Below are 18,621 nucleotides of genomic sequence, written 5' to 3' on the forward strand. Positions count from 1 at the left end.
CCACTTAAAAATAGGTCACTTTTTTTTTTTTTTTTAAAGTGAAGCATACCATGAATAGGTCTATTATGTTCATAACAAAATGATAAAAAACAAAAAACCCCCAACATCCCTCCAACCAAGCAATTAACATCATATTAGGTCTAGATAGGTCGAATTTCAACTATATTTATTGTTGTATTTTTGTTTGCCCTACATAGATACTGTCACCTTTAAAAAAAAATAACCTCTTCTGTGCACTATTATCATGCTACAGAATTCAGCAGAGTATTCTGGAACATGAAATTAAAAGAAGAATAAATATATGTTCAAAATTTACTTCACTAATGCCACAATTTTAAAATGAAGCATGTACTTACATCCTATTGGTTTCAAATGCTTGTCTAAGCATGTGTTTTTAAGTGGCTTGCTGAATTGGAATGTGCTTAATTATGTGCTTAAAACTAAGTGTGTGCTTACCTGCTTGGCTGAATCAGGGTTTAAAGACTCTTCAACTTATCATCTACAGAGTGCTTTTTGCTGTAGTTCCATTCCTTAAAATATAATTGTTTTCAATTTGTATAGCTCGTAAAGAAATTGTTTATAGATGGCGTTTGATTCCAGTTGAGATCCATCATATTTTTGCTTCTAGAGAGGGGCTCTGTTGGAGGGGTTCAGAGAAAGGGGAACGTATTTGCACACGTGGGGATTATTAAAAAGATTCATCTTACGTCAAAACGCCAGCTTCCCAGGGATCCCCTGACCTGCTTACATAATGCTCCAGTAAAGGATCCACATTTTAAAGAGAATGACAAATTAATATCTTTTTTATGGTTAGCAGCTAGACTCAGGATTGCACATTCTTGGAAATGTGGGACCCCTCCTGCTCTGGAATTGTAGTATAGTAAAATATGCACTGTCCTTGTAATGGAAAAGACTCCACAACAAGTATGTACACAAGAGAAGCACCAAAAACAGGATAAGTATTTAGAAATTTGGCCATCCTTCCTAGCATACTCCCCAGCCAGAATCTTTAGTCATGTTCTTTCAATATTAACTTGATCCTAAGTAGGTAATGTACAGTGAAGTATATTAATGATTTATTGTAATGTTGCCTTAACAAAAAGTTTTTAAAAAATGTTCACAAGCACTATCCTTCTCATTTATCTGCAAAGAAATTTGTACTGTGTGGTAGTTCTACAGAGCAAGCACCAAGGAGAGAAGAGAGATTCTCTACCCTTTATTCAATATCATGTTACAAGAAAACAGTTACAGCTGACAAACCATTACATCTTTCATAATACAGACAAATTACAAATTGTAACAAATGTCACATTTATTTTACTGTACTGTTTACTATGCTGCTGTTCTGAAGTATGTGTGTGTATTTATATATATATATACACACACACATAGACACACACATATATAATTACATTAACATTGTTTTCACGTACCAAACCCCTGTTAAAAAGAATGCCTCTTACTGAATCATACAAAAAGCCAAACTGAAGTTGGTGAGTGGGTATTTTGTATGCAGCACTGTCAAAATGCAATTTTGGGGTGGGATTTTTTAGTGCATCCTCTTATTTTTGCTTATGTGAAAAAAATGCAAGGCAGTAACATACAGTTATGTCCACCTTTATGTTGGTAGGGGAGATTATTGTTATAGGTGGCAAAACCACATATTTCTATTTATATGGGATGTCAGTAGTTTGCCCCCAAGTATGTACAGCCTAAACATCATTTTATATAAACAAAGGTTACAAAACCAATAATATTCACAGAGGAGTATTTTGTATAGAAGCATAACGTAGAGCACTGAGAACACGTTTCGTCATGTGTGCACTTACAAAGAACACACTGAGGTGTATTTCTCCCACCGATCAGTGGGGAATTGATTATTGTAATGTCCTTGAGCATTAGTGGGAGTTCTCCCTCACACCAAGGGCAAGAATAGACCCCAATGTCTGCAGCATTGCAGATAAGCGTTTTCATGTGCTGCATGAACAGATTTGCTATCCTAAACCACGCTTTTCTGAAACCCACCCACCACCCAATCCAGGATACTATGCAGTGATGTAATGTTGATACTATCATAGTGCTAAGGGGTCCTGATTAGTGCTGTGCAGCGCCCTACTGGGTATGGTTCATGTAGGATTGAAGATCAAAGCCAGCTGGAGATGGTAACATATATGGTTAAGTTCTATGAACCTGAACTTCGAAGAAATCCTCCCTTCCACAGATCAGCCCCTCACCACCTCTCCTTTCCCCTCCACCTACTATTAATATTTTTATGGAGCTACGACATGCCTTTGAACTTTTACTGGCCCACTGCCACGCCCCTGGATTTTCAGGGATGTCAGGCAGCTGCCCCCCTTCCCTCAGGAAAAGCCACCACCTCCCCTCAACATCAGAAAGAATCTTCAAAGGACCAGCAAGGCGGTAGAAGGGAAATTATTCCACTGTTGCTGCCAGCCATGGTATTATTGACTAGGGGCAGGTAGCGTCCCATAGCTTCACAAACTATTGTGCTCGAGGGAGTAATGGCCATTCCTACCCATACTAAGCAGCTAACCCAGGGCTTGGGAGTGTGAAGTGCTACCTAACGTGATGCAGCGGCTGATAGCAGGATTCTTTCCTGGCTCCTGCTTGTCTCTTCAAGAGCCAGTTTGCCTCCTCTTGCTTCCCTGAGACCCTTCTAGCTTTGGGGGTCAGCAGTGGGCCTGTGCAGTGCACCCTGGAAAGTATTTAGAGGGAGAATGGCCAGCCAGTACTTCTTAGGGGAGCAGGGGAGGAAACACCCAGTTTCAGGATGCTGCAGCAGGATTGTTTAGTCTTCCAAAGAGAGATCCAACGTTTAGTTGGGGTTCCTAATTGATGGGTATTGGAGGGTGACAACTCGCTAAGTACGGGCTGCTCTGGAAGGAGAGGGAGGGGGAGCAGAGCTGTACAATCACAACCACCCAGGGCTAGGGAGCACAACCACCCAGAACTCAGAGCCCTATCTGCTGTTGAGTGGGTTTGAGGAGCCGTGTGAACCTTTTCGAAGTCTTACTCCCAACCCCATCAGCTGTCTGAATGCAAGCTGTCCGTCCATGAAGACAAACGCTCACATTTCAGAACTTCCTCAAGAGAATAATAAATCTGCTAATGAGCTCAGGCCCACAGTGTTCAAACTTGGGTGTTTGAAGTTAGGTGTGTAAATAAGTGACCTGATTTTCAGGAATACCGAGTTCCCAAAATTCCACTGGGAGTTCAGAGGTGTGCTCAGCCCCTTTGAAATTTGAGTCACTTTCTATTTAGACACCTAAATCTAAATTCACATACCCAACTTCAGGCACTCAAATTTGAACATTTTGGCCATAACCATTAATGATTGCAATGGTTGTTTAAAAGTGGGAGAGAAGAGAGTGATATACACTTGATTTAAGCAAATGCTATGCTTGATTTACCATGGATAAGTAAGGTGCTAGACTTGTATCCTTCCGAAGGGAACAGTTTGGGGAATTACTCTCTATATCAAACCACCAGATGTTTCACGGAGAAGCATAATTGCTCACCTCCCTATTTAAGCTGACAAAGTAAAAGATATAGGACTAAGGAACTACCCTTATTTTCCTAATTGAAAGCTTTATTACGTTTTCAAAAATTCTTCAGATTTTTGAAGTAAAGCCTTTCTTAAAAAATAGCTAATTTCAAACATCAAATTGCATATGATTTAAGTAGCAAAGATAATGTACAAAAGATTTTTCTCTAAAAAATAAAATTAAACATGTAACTCAAAGCAAATGACATATAAGGCAATTTTAGTTTGTGATGAGTTTGAAAAGCTCAGTGGGCTTGCTGCTTATTTTTTCCACCTCCTGTCCTTGTAAGTACCGGAATGAATTTGTAGTAAGTTTTAAAATAGGATTGTGATTTAAGTAGCTTTCATGTAGTTTTTACAAGTTTCTAAACGACAGAGATGTCACAGGGGGCATATGGTTTTAATGACTGTGCAACTATTGGGTATATTTTCACATCTTAACTGTGTTTGAAAGTACAGAACAATGTTCACCGTAGTTCATAAAAGGAAACCTCTACTGGTAGCTTTTGGACAATCCAGGGTTTGCCTTGTTGGGTGTTCTTTCCTAGTTCCCAACAGAAACACTGCTGAGTTTAATAAAGGGGCAGTAACCCAACTCTTTCCCCCTTTCCCTCCAAACAAAACACTAAATGCGAAACCAATGTGGTTTTTGGCAGTTGATGCATCCAGGAAGCAGAGGAACTTTACGTTTTCAATAAAATAGTCTAACAAGCCCTTCTGTTTAAGCACCGTTATAACTCAACAGCAGGATTTGCCCCATTCCCAGTCTCTCTGAATTCAAAGTTTCATACATTAGGGCAATCATATTCCACAAGTTCCCCTCAAGCCCTGCCTCCCCAATCCAGGGGAGCTGGGGTCTCCTTTTTTTAAAAATGACATGACTGCACTGTTTGCCAAGTTTGCATTCGAGTGATTCAGTCAAAAAAGAACTTAAATACACAGTAGCTGGTGGCGTCCTCCAATCGGATTAAAATGTCTAAGGAAAGTAAGTGAAAGTGCTTTGGTGTGGAACAGCAAACATTTTAGATCGGGGTGACTTTTCATTTTGCTTTCTAAGAAGCAAAACAACAAAGGTAGTTTTAGTGGCTCCTTCAGCAAATACAGTTTCTGTACCCTAGCGTCTGTCCTAAAGTAAACTCAATTCTGTCTCATGCTCTTTTTGTTTTCTTTTTCAGAAAATATCCCAGAAGTTAAATAGGGTGTGAAAAAAGTAAGTAAAGATGGAGCCAAGACATATAAAACGTATTTAAAAATCTATATTAGCGAAGGGTAAGGAATTCATCACTGTATCCGTTAGTATAGTATGTCCTGTCATTTTTTCTTCACTGCAGGCCTATTTTGTAAAGTGGCATGCTATGCAGCCTATGCAGAATAACCAAATGCTGAGTTTCTAAATAAACATGCAATTATTTCCAGGTTTAAAAAAAATGGATGTGAACATTCTGAACAGTTAAAAATCCACTCTAGGAATAATGGCAAGACACTGTACTTGTCCGTCAATCTGAGGACTTGGGCTTGTCTAGCTAGAAATAGCCTCCCTACTGGTTGAAAAATATGTCCAACTCTCAAAGAAAACACACACTTTTATGCCACTATTGGGTTTTATGCACAGACATTACTGAACAAGCGTGAACACCCAATGTGTTGTCTTAACGTATTTAAGACCTTGCTGGTGAAAGCATAAAAATCTTTACAAAGAGGCTGTGCTGCAGTGGAAAATCAAACAAAATCAAATGCAAAAGGCTGAAAAGAGTACATCCCATGTACCAGTAAGCAAAAGCTAAATCTTCACATAGTTCTCTGAAATCACAAGGTATCCAAATGCGTGCAAGGTTTTAAGTAAATTGCAGGGAAAAACTGGGTCTTGCCAGCTTCAGTTTTCTTTTGAATGAAATCCACCAGAGAGAGAAAAAGGAGACAGGGCCACGGTTCCTTCAAATCATTGGTCCTCTCATTAGGTTTTGTTTCCCTCCTGTAGAGTGGTGAGCGTAATCCTGTAAGGACAAAATAGATATTATAAGCAGTCTTATGACTTGCATCATTTTATGATTTCTGAACCTAAAAAATATGTTTGCCCAAAGCCAGCCCTCATTACTTTATTACTCCCACTCTAACCAAAATACTACAAACACAAAACATATTTAGATGAGGTGTCTCAACAAAGCAGCAAACCTAAAGCAGTGATCCCCAAACTTTTTCTGTTGCACCCCACCTTACCCGTAATGGAATCAGCCACGCCCCCATGGGAATCACGGTCAGAACCAGGCCAAGGCCTTACTCAAAGTCCGGGAAGCGGTCGGAAGTGGAGTCTTATCTGGGGCCAGTACCCGGGGTTGGGAGCAGAGCTGTGGCTGGGGCCAGAGGCCGAGCAGAGCTGGGAGCAGAACGGTGCTGGGTAGTGCTCCCTCCCTGCCCCCCGTAGGGGCTGGCCCAGGCCCCACCGCACGTGCCCCTCCGAATGTTCCTTTGCATTCCCCAGGGGGGCGCGCCCCGCAGTTTGAGGACCACTGCCCTAAAGCCAGCATTTTCCAATTGGGTGCCTAAACTGAGGTGCCCAAGTCCTTATTAGGGGATCTACCTAAAAGTGGCCTACTCTTCAGATGGGCCATGAGCACCACCACATTCAATTGGGAGTGTATACACAGGTATACATGGTACCAGACAGCTGTCTCTGCAGGAGATGCTCAAACCCTAGGCAGGTAAAGAGGAACTTGCTGCTTATTGGTGTAGCATTTGGAGTTTATAAGCTATGTCTGCTCCCTTCCCTTGCTGCTTCTCCTGTACTGCACCCAGCAGTTGCCATAAGGACCATTCTCCTCTCCTAACCAAGAACTGGGCAGCTGAGGCTGATCTGCCTGATAAACAGATTCCCTCAGACTTTGCCCAAAAACGGAGTTCACTTATACGTAGGTATATATAGCAAATAGCTCTGTAAACTCCACCTGGTAATGATAAACACCCAGGAACACAAAACACTCATTTTTATTCTGGTGCTTTTCTAGCATATGTATGTTGTAATCATTTCCCTAGTTTTATCTTTGAATCATGCCAATGATTTCCATTTCATCAAACTAACTCCCAATTACTGATTCTGAAAAGATGGCTTGTGATCATTCTGCTATTTATTTGGGGCCAGCCAAACAGATTGAGGACCCGGAGGGCATGATCCTGAAGTATTAAAATAAAAATCCCATTGACTGTAATAGGAGCTATAACTGAGTAAGGGCTGTAAGAATCAGATCCACTGGAAGGATTTAAGTTTTGTCACTAGCACTTTTAACCTTCAAAAATCTCCAAATGGATTTCTGTACAAGCCCTTTGCTGATGAAGATCAGGAATTCTGTAATTACTAAAGACAGGTTCGAAATACAGATATAATTTTTAAAACAACTGGTTTTTCCAAAAGATGAGATTTGAACTATGGGCACTTGTTACACTTTTAAGTGCAATTGCAAGGATAGATTGACAATATACAAGAAAACAGCACTTAAAAAGGCAGTTACGTAAAAATATTTATCAGACTTAGAGCTGTGTTGGAATTAGCACCTCCTAAAACTCCACAAATCAAACGGTAGGCGCCACAGACTCCAGTCTATAAGGACCTCATTTCAACACCAGGAAAGAAACGATGAAACAACTGCCTGAAAAACTAATGCAAACTGCAGCTTCAAGCATAAGACTTTAATTGCTTTTTTCATCAGAAGTAGCTTAAACAATTTCCACCTTTTGCAATTTCTCTCTCTCCACCCATGCCAGGCTCATTACCACAGTCCCTGAGTGCTCCTCTCCCTCCCCATTAAAACTACACAGCACCTGAGCTGGATCAACAAGAACACATTATGAGTGGTGTGTGGCAGTCAGTGTCTTATGGCCTCTTGGCTTTTGTTCGACCATCTCTGGAGTCCTATGTGGGTTGTTTTCCAATTGCCTTTGTGGTTCATTTTGGACACCTACCAACACTTTACTCCAGGCATCCACATGAAAATCCCACTCTTTTGTTGGCTGCTGGTTACGGTTGATGACTCAGTAACTGTTGTTTTAAAAAACATATTGAAGATGACTTCTCTAGCTGACACTTATGTAAGTTTAGCCAAAAAAAGAAGTGCAATATTTTGGGGGTTCAAAATTTCACTAGTGCTCAATGGTGACATTTTGTTGATAATATTCCCCGAATTCCAAGTTTTCATAAACTAACACTGCTTAGTGGAGACCCCCACCATCCTCTAAGGAAACAACTTATAAACAGGAAGATATATAGATCAGTGGGGATAGATGGGTCTCTACCACCTTGGGTTTATATGCTGCACCCCTAACTTTGGTCTGGTTGGCCTGCTGATCCTGGAGCTGCTTAAAAAATGTCATTGCAGGCAGAGAACAGCTGGCCATACTATAGGGGTAAGCATATAATGCTGGAGTCCCGGGACTTGGTATAACAAGCAAAGCAGACATCATCCAATATGAATGGCAAAATGATTGGGACATAAGACAAGACCCTGTCCAGATGCTGCTTTTCAAAGTAACCAGATCTGGGATAACAAAGCTTGAGTCTCTGGCATTTGTAACAGAAGAACAGAGAAAGAAGTTTCCACTAAGGGCACAAACTGCTCTTTGCCACAGTGAACAAACAAAAACTTTCCCAGTGACACTAAAGATTTCCAGTTGCAAAACACCTAAATTCTCCAAGCTTTGGCTCTCCATGTAAAACTGATCAGACACAGACAACTGTCAAATGAAGGGCCAAGATCTGAGAGATCGGGGCCAGCTCTAGGTTTTTTGCCGACCCTAGCTCCGAGAGCGCAACTGCCCAAGCAAAAATAAATAAATAAAATGCCGCCCCTGGAATTGTGCCACCTCAAGCACGTGCTTGCTTTGCTGGTGCCCAGAGCTGGTCCTGATTGAGATGCTACAAGCCCTCTGTGCCATGCCACGCACTCTTCATTCCCTGGTGACATTAATGGAATTTGAGGGTGCTCAGTAGCTCACAAACAGATGTTCAGCACTTCACAGAAACAGGCCAGCCGTTGTGGAGAACACAAGAACCAGGGGTCATCCAATGGAATTAATAGGCGGCAGGTTTAAAACAAACGTAAGAAAGTAATTCTTCACACAACGCACAGTCACCCCGTGGAACTTGTTGCCAGCTGATGTTGTGAAGGCCAAAGGTTCAGAAAAGAATTAGATAAGCTCAGAGAGGATAGGTCCATCAAAGGCTATTAGTCAAGATGGTCAGGGATGCAGCCCCATGCTCTGGGTGTCCCTAAGCGTCTGACTGCCAGAAGCTGGGAAAGAGCGACAGGGAATGGATCACTCGATGACTACCTGTTCTGTTCATTCCCTCTGAAGCATCTGGCACCAGCCACTGTCGGAAGACAGGATTCTGAGCTACATGGACCATTGGTCTGACCCAGAAGGGCCATTCTTATGCTCTTATGCTAGCACAAATGATTTATGACACTAAACAGCAGAAGCTGCCAATTTACGTGCTGGGAAACACTGACAGCATCATTTTGGTTACAAGATGGAATAAGGACCGACAGTGGTGATTAACATGTGGAGTAATGTTCAAAGCTTTCTATAGAGGCTCCTTTGTTTTTCTGCTGTAGCGCTGAATAAGAACCCTCCGAACTGTTACAGTGCAGTTCTCCCATCCCCAGCGCTGACTGCTTCGGAGACACCTTTCCTTTGGCTTTCAGGTTGGGATGGAGTCATTCCGAAAGGGTTACTGAAGAGCAATGTGGTCCACGCTGCCCCCACCCTTCAAGCACGAAACATCGAAGACCCAAGGCTGTTTCTGAACCAGGATTCTCCACACAATACCACAGCACAATTCCCAAGCTCCTTAGCAATTCTGCTTTTGCATGTAAAAAAAAGAGATCCATTTTAGAAAAATCCTCACTAAAACTGCTTATTTTTTTTCTGATCATACAAGTCAAAGTTTTGCTTGGTGACTTTGCCGATCGTGTGTATGGCCCCTGGTCACAGCTTTGCTTATAAAAGCATAAGCTGTAAAATGGAATATTTACAATTTACGATTTCCCAAGAGCAAACAAGGGCTCTTTCAGATCTCCTTAAAATACCTTCTGACATGAAACAGACTGCCTTAAAAATGAACTTTTATTTTTGCACTGCAGGATGAGGCAGTTTAGATTTTCATAACATCTCTATTAAAAATAATAAAAGATTATAAGCCAGTTAATGATGCATCTGAAATATTTAATGATGCAAATCAAGCCATGTAATTCTATGTAATTGTAACTGTATGAAATTCTGTGCTGCATACACCCTGTTTTGTCATATAATTTATTAATCCAGCTTAAAAATAAGCAATGAATAACTGTATAATATTGCAGCTGTTGATGTAATAGCAACACTATTAAACGATACAAAAGCTTTGTATTTTAAATATTAATTCTAAGTTTCAAGGCCTGGGGCAAGGGTGGGATGACTAAGAGGCCAACACTTCCTGAAGATTTTCTTTTTTTTAATTTATAAAAGGAGAGTTCTTCCCTTTAAAAATATTTATCTCTGGTTCCCTTACAGGCTACTTTTGGCAGCCTCAGCATCCTTCTCAAGGTGCTATTAATTAGGGAGCAAATTATAAAATGGGGTAGAGCTGTGCTCATGCAGAGTCCTTAACATGCAAAGCACACTCCGGGTACAGTTCTATTTACACGGCTGACTGTTGGCACCACTTTAGACAGTTTATTCCTATGAAATACGGTTGTAAACACAAATGCAACCGGATAACCAGGGGAATACTGCATTTCCTGGAAGGTGAAATATACTGGCAATTTAAGACCATCAACAATGGTCCCCTCCCCATATTAATATACCCAGCTATTACTCCAACAAATTGTATAATATTAACAGATAATACATTTCTTTCTTGCTTATTTTTTATTCATCTCTGTACGAGTGAAGCAATTAAAACAAATATATTATCGATAAAATTTGTATTCCGGTAATATCTACATACAGCTCTTTGCTATAAATGTTAATTAATTGGATCACCAATACCCATAATGCAGCTTTATTCTGACCCGCATGCCCTATGAACTAGATTTTTTGGGGATTCAGTTTTCTTAAAGCCAACTGTCAGCATCATGTGATGGAAGAGATGAAAAATGAAAATGAGCATTCCTGCTGTGCAGGTGAGTGACCTGTGGGAGACAGCTCTGCCGGGCAGGATTTTTACACGTACCAGACGACACAGACCAATTGATGAGATCATCGTATACCTGCCACCAACTAGGCTCAAGAGACTAATTAGAGAGAGTACTGCCTGCACAGGCACCCCATTGACACCTAATTTGCTCAGCCAAAGCCTTTGGGGAGAATGTATTATCTCTGCAGCTGCACTTCATGCATTTCTGATTGGAGGCATAAGCAAGAAGTACTTCATCACTCTCTTGAGCAAACTGAATGTATAAGCCCTTAAGTGCTGAATACAAGCAAACAGAGAAATTAAATCAGGACAGCCTCTTACAAATGCTTCACCCCCCTCAAACATAGGTACATATACATACATTATTTTAGCTCTGTCTATATGCACACACATGTATATACATAGCATGTATAAGTACGTGTATGCATAAAGGTATGTAAAACATACATATTTAAACATTATATAAATACATATTTTAAAAAATACAATTTTTATATATTACAAGGTACTTTGTTTCTCAAATCGATTTGCACTGCGGCAAGTTTTAAAAAGAATTATTGTCGTATTTTATAAAAAAAATTATTTGCAGTATTGTTAGCTTACGCCTTCTATTTCTCCACAGGCCAGGATCAGTACAGACAGCCGCCTGTTAGGTTTCTTTACATATCTTCAGTGGCATTAGCTCAGAGGTGAAATAAGTGATTATTTCAGTACCGATTGTAGCTCATTTGTAGGCTTCTCTTCCATAGGCTAAACCATACAGCTGGTTTGTTGAGGAATACTATTCACAGAGGCTAAGTATATGGCTACTCAAAACTGGTTTCTCCTGGGCTTTAGTTTTATCCAGTTACTCCATGCTCCTGCAATGCACTGGTGAGCCAAGTCTTAAGGCCAGGATTAAAAATTTATTTTAAAATAGATTTTTTGATTCTAGAAATAAACTATGATTTTTCCAAACTGGCAATGTTTGCAGGAACTATTTTACAGCAGAATTTATTGTGCAATTCTCTAGTTCACACACCCCAGAATTCAAACAAAAAATGGCAGTCTCTCACCACCTCTCAGCTAGATCTATTAGAACCGTGCAGAAATGAGGTCTCTTATTTCCAAGACCTTGTCTATACACTTGCACCAGTTTAAATCTGTGTCTTGAATTTAACTAAATTGGTGCCAACTCCTGTGTGGACACTCTCAAGTTGGTTTAAGAGTGTCTATGTAGAATTTTGCACCAGTGTAACTAAATTGATTTTAAAAGAGATTTTAGCTAAATTGGTGCAAGTTGTGTGTATAGGCAAGGTGTAAGCCCTAATTTAACCAGCCATATTAGGGCAGTGAGACTCAGCCTTTTTCATAAAATGGATCACACCTTAATACAGACGGTATCTCCTCCCATTCTGTCACACAGGCCACATCCCTTCCAGATCAATTTATATTTATTTGTAGCTGTCTTTAATTGTAGCTTATCAAGCTGGAAACAAACTGAGGAGCTAGCGCTACGTGATCAGCCAGTGTGATACAGAAGATTTACTCATATGCTATGAAATATCATCAGAACCATGCTCGTCAAATAAGTAAAATGTTTTCTGAGGCATTTTATTTACTCTTCTATATGTGTCTTACTTCTTTACTGTGTTCATTTGCTAATTCACGAGTCTCTCTGATTTCAGTCCCAAATAGAAAAATATTGCTGCATATTCTAAACCACGTCCAAAAACCCTAAGTTAGGAATATTAATAAAAATGTAGGCAGTGTCTGTTTTTCATAGTTCCTGATCCTGCAGAGAACTTTGCCTGGGATACTTCCTGCTCCCACACAACATCCCTCATTCAAGCACCTGAATGGAGATCACTGATGGATCGAGATTTGGTTCTGTTTACAACTAAAAGACCGAGTAAATGAATTGCCAGGTATGAAGAAGTAAACTCAACCAGAAAAAAATAAGAGTACTAACATGGAAATAAATAGGAGTATTCAAATATCAATGCATTTAAGAAAATAGCAGATAGCCACCAATAGGGTTGTCACCTTTCTAATCCCAAAAAAGTGAACACCCTTGCCCCACCTCTTCCCCGAGGCCCTGTGCCCTGCTTACTCCATCCCCCCTCCCACCATTGCTAGCTCTCCCCCACCCTCACTCCCTTTCACCGGACTGGGTCGGGGGTTGGTGTGCTGGAGGGGGTTCGAGGTGAGGGCTCCGGCTGGGTGGTGCTTACCTCAGGCAGCTCCAAGAAGCGGCCGGCATGTCTGGCTCCTAGGCGGAGGGGCCAGGGGACTCTGCGCACTGCCAGTACCCGCAGGTGCCAACCCCACAGCTCCCATTGGCTGTGGTTTCTGGCCAATGGGAGCTGTGGAACCAGCGCTCAGGGTGGCATGCAGAGCCCCCATGGCCACCCCTGCGCCTAGGAACTGGACATGGCGGCTGCTTCCAGGAGCCATGCGGAACAAGGGCTGGCCGGGAGCCAGCCTTAGCCCCGCTGCACTGCCAACCAGACTTTTAGCGGCCCGGTCTACAGTGCTGACTGGAGCTGCCAGGGTCCCTTTTCAACTGGATGTTCCAGTTGAAAACCAGATGCCTGGCAACCCTAGCCACCAAGGATAATGGGCCTATTAGTATGCTGCAGTGGACAGGGCACTAGATTGGGACTCAAAAGACCTGGTTCTGTTCTTGACTCTGCCACTGAATAGATGCATGATCTTGGGCAAGTCACTTCACTTCTGTGCGTGTCTGTTTTGTTTGGTTAGATTATAAACTCAATGGGGTAAGAACTGCCTCTTACTGTGTGGTATACAGTACCTAACACAATGAAGTCCTGATGTTTATTTGTGACCTCCAGGTGCTCGCATTATATAACAATAATAATGAGGCAAAAATCCTGGATCTGAACAGCAGCAAACTCTGAAGTATGTGTTTGAAATCCTAACCCAGATCTGACTATGAATTTTGAACCTGTCATTATAATAGTCCCAATCAAAGCCCTAGATATTCTTTAACTTTAGATTGTCAGAAATCTGAATCCAGATGTTGTAGCTTGGATGCTGTACAATACCTATTATAATGGAGGTTTGATACCTAACTGGGACATCTAGGTGCTATAGTAATATAAATAATCTCTTAGAACAACAAATTTAGGGAATTTTTGCACTCAATACTCAATTACAGAATACCTTGTACACAGATCTCTCAAAACTCTTGCACATTTGTTACTGGACAAAACAAAAATGAGTTAGCATTTTATTCACTATTTTTGTTTTCACTAATATTTGGTAACATACTTTGTAGTTTATCTTTTAACCTTTGGGTGGCTGTGGTAACTTCCAAGCTAGTTGTTTCTGTGAGTCTTTCAGCAAAAATTCTCTACTACCCCACACTGGCCACAGCTGTATTTTTTTTTTCTTTCCTTGAGTAGAGAACAAAGCCCACAAAGCCTTTTTCAATTACCATTTGAATAAGGCTTCACATGAAAAATGGCCAGGAAGGAATCTACTATACCTCTTCCAGTCTTTGAGAATAAAATAGAGTTCTCTGCAAGTGAGCTCTGGGAAAGTTAATACTTCAGACAGAAGTACTACAAAGATAGTAGTCTTAGTGAGTTCAATATAGTTTGCAAGCAGAGTCATATGAACCTTATTTTAAAAAAGAAAGAAGCTTAATAGCTCAGTCATCAAGATTTTGGAACACATCAAGAATACAGAAATATTGGTACCTCTTCTTTCACTAGAATGTGCTTTTCAAACCAGACAATGATGGGCCAAATTCTTACAACTTCTTCCATGCTCCTGTTTGTTTTTCCGGTTTCAGCTCTGACCGTCAGCCCTCAGGCATGACACTTACAATAATTTATTGACTTGTCACCTCCGAGATTGGGCCCAATAAGATCAGTGGGCAAAAACTCACTCACAGACATTTATCCCCACAGTTGTATAGTAAAACTAAGGAACATAACCCGAAGAGCTTGCCACGCTTTTTCTTGTCATCTGCTTGGTGGCAGTCTCCTCAGTACTGCAAACATTAGGTCTCTTACCCTTATGTTTGCAAAGAAAACCTGCCAAAGGGAACCATCTGCACATAAACTGATGCAATGTTGTCTTCCTGCATTTGCGATCAGACAGCCACAACCAGTTGCTCTAGGATGTGTTTGTACATGGTGCCTAACACGGTGGGGCCTGATTTCAGTGGGGGCATCTCTGTATTACTGTAAAACAAATAAATAATAATAAAAGACGTGAGCTGCCCACATTTATATCAACGTGCTATTTAATGCTGATGCCTAATTAGAATGACTTAAAAGCCAAGGTGGATTTAAAAAAAAAAAAAGAAGCCTTTACTGTTGTTCATGCTAATCAGAAGAGGTTGGATTTAACAGAACACAAACAGGAAAGACCTATGAGGTCAGTGGTGTACTGCCTAAAGTGCTTTGGCTGCTCCTGGGTTGAACCTCTCTCTGGAGGTGTGGAATATATATGAGAGAGCAGATGGGAGAATTCCTAGGTGCACTCGATAAGCCAAACAGAATGGTGGGAGGGACTGGAAGCTTTAGCAGGAACCACCAGCCGAGGGAGCTTTAACAGACTCATTCTTCAACTAAAATAATTTCTCATAGCTCACCACTTGCTGCAGGCTTCCATTTTCTGCAAGTCTGACTTCCTGACTCGCAAACAATGAATTCTTTTCAGATACGCAGAAATATAGTGAAATCTGTCTTAACTGATTCCTTAGCGGCAAAAATTGGTTGCATAATGGAGAAGGGCTACTAATAAAGGAGGAGCAGAACTGAACTCAAAAGGTTGGAGGATATTTTGGGATGGTCTCTTATGATAGGATATTGCCTAATAAAGACAGCCATTTTGTACATGCTTCAGGAGAGCAGAGAACAAGATGGGACTGAGGGCCTATGCAGTAGATGGAAATTTTGTTTTGTTTTGTTTACAGACTGATTCAGTGGAATGGCTTCTCTCATTTTTCTGACTTATCAACAATTACTCAAGAAGTAGGAGTATAATAGTTGTGTGCTTAAGGGATCAAGAAGCTTCAAGATTAATTTAATTAACAATTCAGAGACTTTCAAAGGACCAGAAAAACGTTTAAGTTCTCTGCAATCTAATTTCTAACTGCAAATGAACAGTGTAAACCACTGATGGGCAACCTGCAGCCCATCAGTGTAATCTGATTGCGGGCCGCGAGACATTTTGTTTACGATGACCGTCCGCAAGCACGGCCCCCCCCCACAGATCCCAGTGGCTGTGGGTTGCCGTTCCCGGCCAATGGGAGCTGTGGGAAGCGGTGGGCTGCAGGGATGTGTTGGCCGCCTCTTCCTGCAGCTCCCATTGGCCGGGAACGTCGAACTGTGACCACTGGGAGCTGCGGGGGGCCATACCTGTGGACGGTCAATGTCAGCAAAATGTCTCGCAGCCCACAATCAGATTGCCCTGATGGGACGCATGCGGCATGCGGGCCGTAGGATGCCCATCACTGGTGTAAACCTTACACTGTAAGGCCAAAGGTCAAGGTGAACAGATTGAGTATTCATTCCTCAATCCAAATTTCATGAATGAAACGTACTGAATTTCTATAAATGCCTGTCAGCTGACTGATCTCCAGTGTTACACAACACTGGAATTGTGTAAGCGTCTTTGGAAGTACTTACATTTGTGAACACACTATTTGTCTGCCTCTGAACTGAAACATCACAACTGGCTAACAGTCTCAAAGCTTCATGAAGTAATGTTTGTGGTCATCACACAGATAAAAGACATCAGTACAGAGAAAAAGTTCTGGTTTTCCTATTGATAGTTCCCCCCCACTGCCCTCAAGCATATTTTGTCTATGTGTTCTGTGAAATGAAATGTCTACATAGAGCACTCTGCAAAAACATGACTGCATGTTTATATCTGATTAAAATCCTCTGCAAATTTATATGCAAATTAGTCTGGCCTTTTGGTTCCAGGGAAGTTGCCAGTACAGGCTGCAGTGCTGCCAAGGTTGTACACTGCTAGAGTAAAGGTTTCACAATCTACTGTGTAAAATGCAATATACGTTAACTGCATGCTAGATGAGCTGTTAGCATCCACCTCCTTTGAAAAGAAGTTTAGGGGCCACATTATATGAAGCTCCAGTATCTTACAGGTAGTTAAAATACGGCATTTTGCATACACATGATCAATATATTCAATTTTGCTACATGGTTAATCGATGTTCTTAGAGCACATTTAAGACTTCTGGTGCAAAATAATCAAGGGGAGCTTGTGTCTAAATCCAGATGCAATTGGTGAGAAGGAACTGCAGGAGGGTCTAAGACAGTGATACTCAGATTGAGAACTGGGAGCCGCAAGTGGCTCATTAATGTGTCTCCTGCGACTCTTTGCAGCACACATGATGTTAAAACACTGTGTGATTTAATTATTAACCAGTCTAAGTTATTAAACAGTCAGGATGCTTTTATTATGTTATTAACCAATTGCAGAATACTTGGTCAGTCATTCTGCTATGAGTATATATATAATAGTATATGAAACAATGAACTTACACTCCTGTGGCTCTTTTGAGTAATGTTTATTGCTAATTTGGCAATGAGCCACTGAGGTCTGAGTATCACTGGTCTAAGGAATGGTATGGACAATCTTTCTGGCTCATTTAAACAAAATAAACAAGAACTATTCAGGTCTTAAAGATAGCTCCATGAAGTACTGAAAATATTTTAAATAAGCACAATTCAACAGATTCAAATATTATTCATGACAAAAAGTGAGGCCGTACGAGTTTATCTATCATTCTCAGGGTCTTCAAAATACTTTTTCAGTCTCTGGAGCCAGTTTTGGTTCTAGCTACCTTTGTAAATATTTTGATGTGGGGAATGTGTATTTGGGTGGAGGAAAGAGAAAGAAATAAGAGACAGGAAAGCAGAAACCTCAGAAAAATTCATTTTTCATCCGTATTTCTGCTTTTGATACATGTTTTCTCCCGTGTTTCTCTCCAAAAGGGAATACTTTTGAGACCAGGAAGGAATTCTTAATTAATCTGGAATGCTGATTTATGAGAGCCTTTGTTTTTAGCTGAAGAGAAGGGACATCATTACAGTTGCATCCTGGATAGCAAAATACTCTTCTGGTTGAAAGCTGCTATTTTTTAAGACCCATCAGGTTATACTACTCTATTTGCTGGTCTGGCTTTTCAGAGACTGAACATCATGCCAAAGTAGTCACATAAATTAAAATAAATCCTATAGAGCAGCATTGCAAATAAATAAGTATATATAAAATTAAATAGAATGCAAACCTCACAAGCTGAATCACAAGGTATATGAGATTAAATGGCGGCTTTAAGTAACAGATATAATTCACATTTTAGAATGTTTCCCACTACCATTATAGTACATAGGGCTATACTGTGGAGTCCCACAAAGCACACCACACCACAGAAGAGGGACACAGAGATCAGAAAGGCTTGAAGTTGACCTTCTGAAGCTGAGGTTATAGTCTCCCAACCAAGCAGAGACTGAGAATCTACAAGGAAAGGAAGCCTCAGTTCTGCATGGCAGTTTGTCCCCTCCATGCTACCTTTCCCTCCTCACTGTGCTTTCATTAGCTGGGTCCCCACATGGCTGTGTAGTTGTAACACCTGAGGGAAGCAATGCTGCTTGAAGTAGCATGAATGACCATTTGGGTTTCTGACTGAAATTCTGTGGGATGCTACAAAGAGCAACTGGTTGCCTGTTCTATCCCTCCTGGCGCTGGTCTTTTATAGAAAGTCACATGGAAACCTAACACTGTAGAACCGCAGCAGAGGAGCATCTGTAGAGTAGGGGAGGACAATATTGCAGAATGGCAGATCTAATTGCGGACCCCTGATTTGTACTAGTGGAGAGAGAAAAAGCGAGCCTGGAAGTTTCATTTC

The 18,621-nt window shown here is 41.0% G+C and overlaps 1 protein-coding gene across 2 annotated transcripts in view; it reads right to left on the reverse strand.

The window, feature by feature from the left end:
- Positions 1–1,201: 1,201 nt before the first annotated feature.
- The window catches only part of CDK14 (cyclin dependent kinase 14), a 495,570-nt gene continuing 478,150 nt past the window's right edge, over positions 1,202–18,621 (reverse strand). For both annotated transcript variants that reach the window (XM_073334004.2, XM_073334007.2), the window contains one exon: positions 1,202–5,559. The gene's annotated coding sequence lies outside the window, so the exon portion shown is untranslated. The remainder of the gene's footprint in view (positions 5,560–18,621) is intronic.

Source organism: Lepidochelys kempii, chromosome 2 (assembly GCF_965140285.1).
Source record: "Lepidochelys kempii isolate rLepKem1 chromosome 2, rLepKem1.hap1, whole genome shotgun sequence".
Lineage (NCBI taxonomy): Eukaryota > Metazoa > Chordata > Testudines > Cheloniidae > Lepidochelys > Lepidochelys kempii.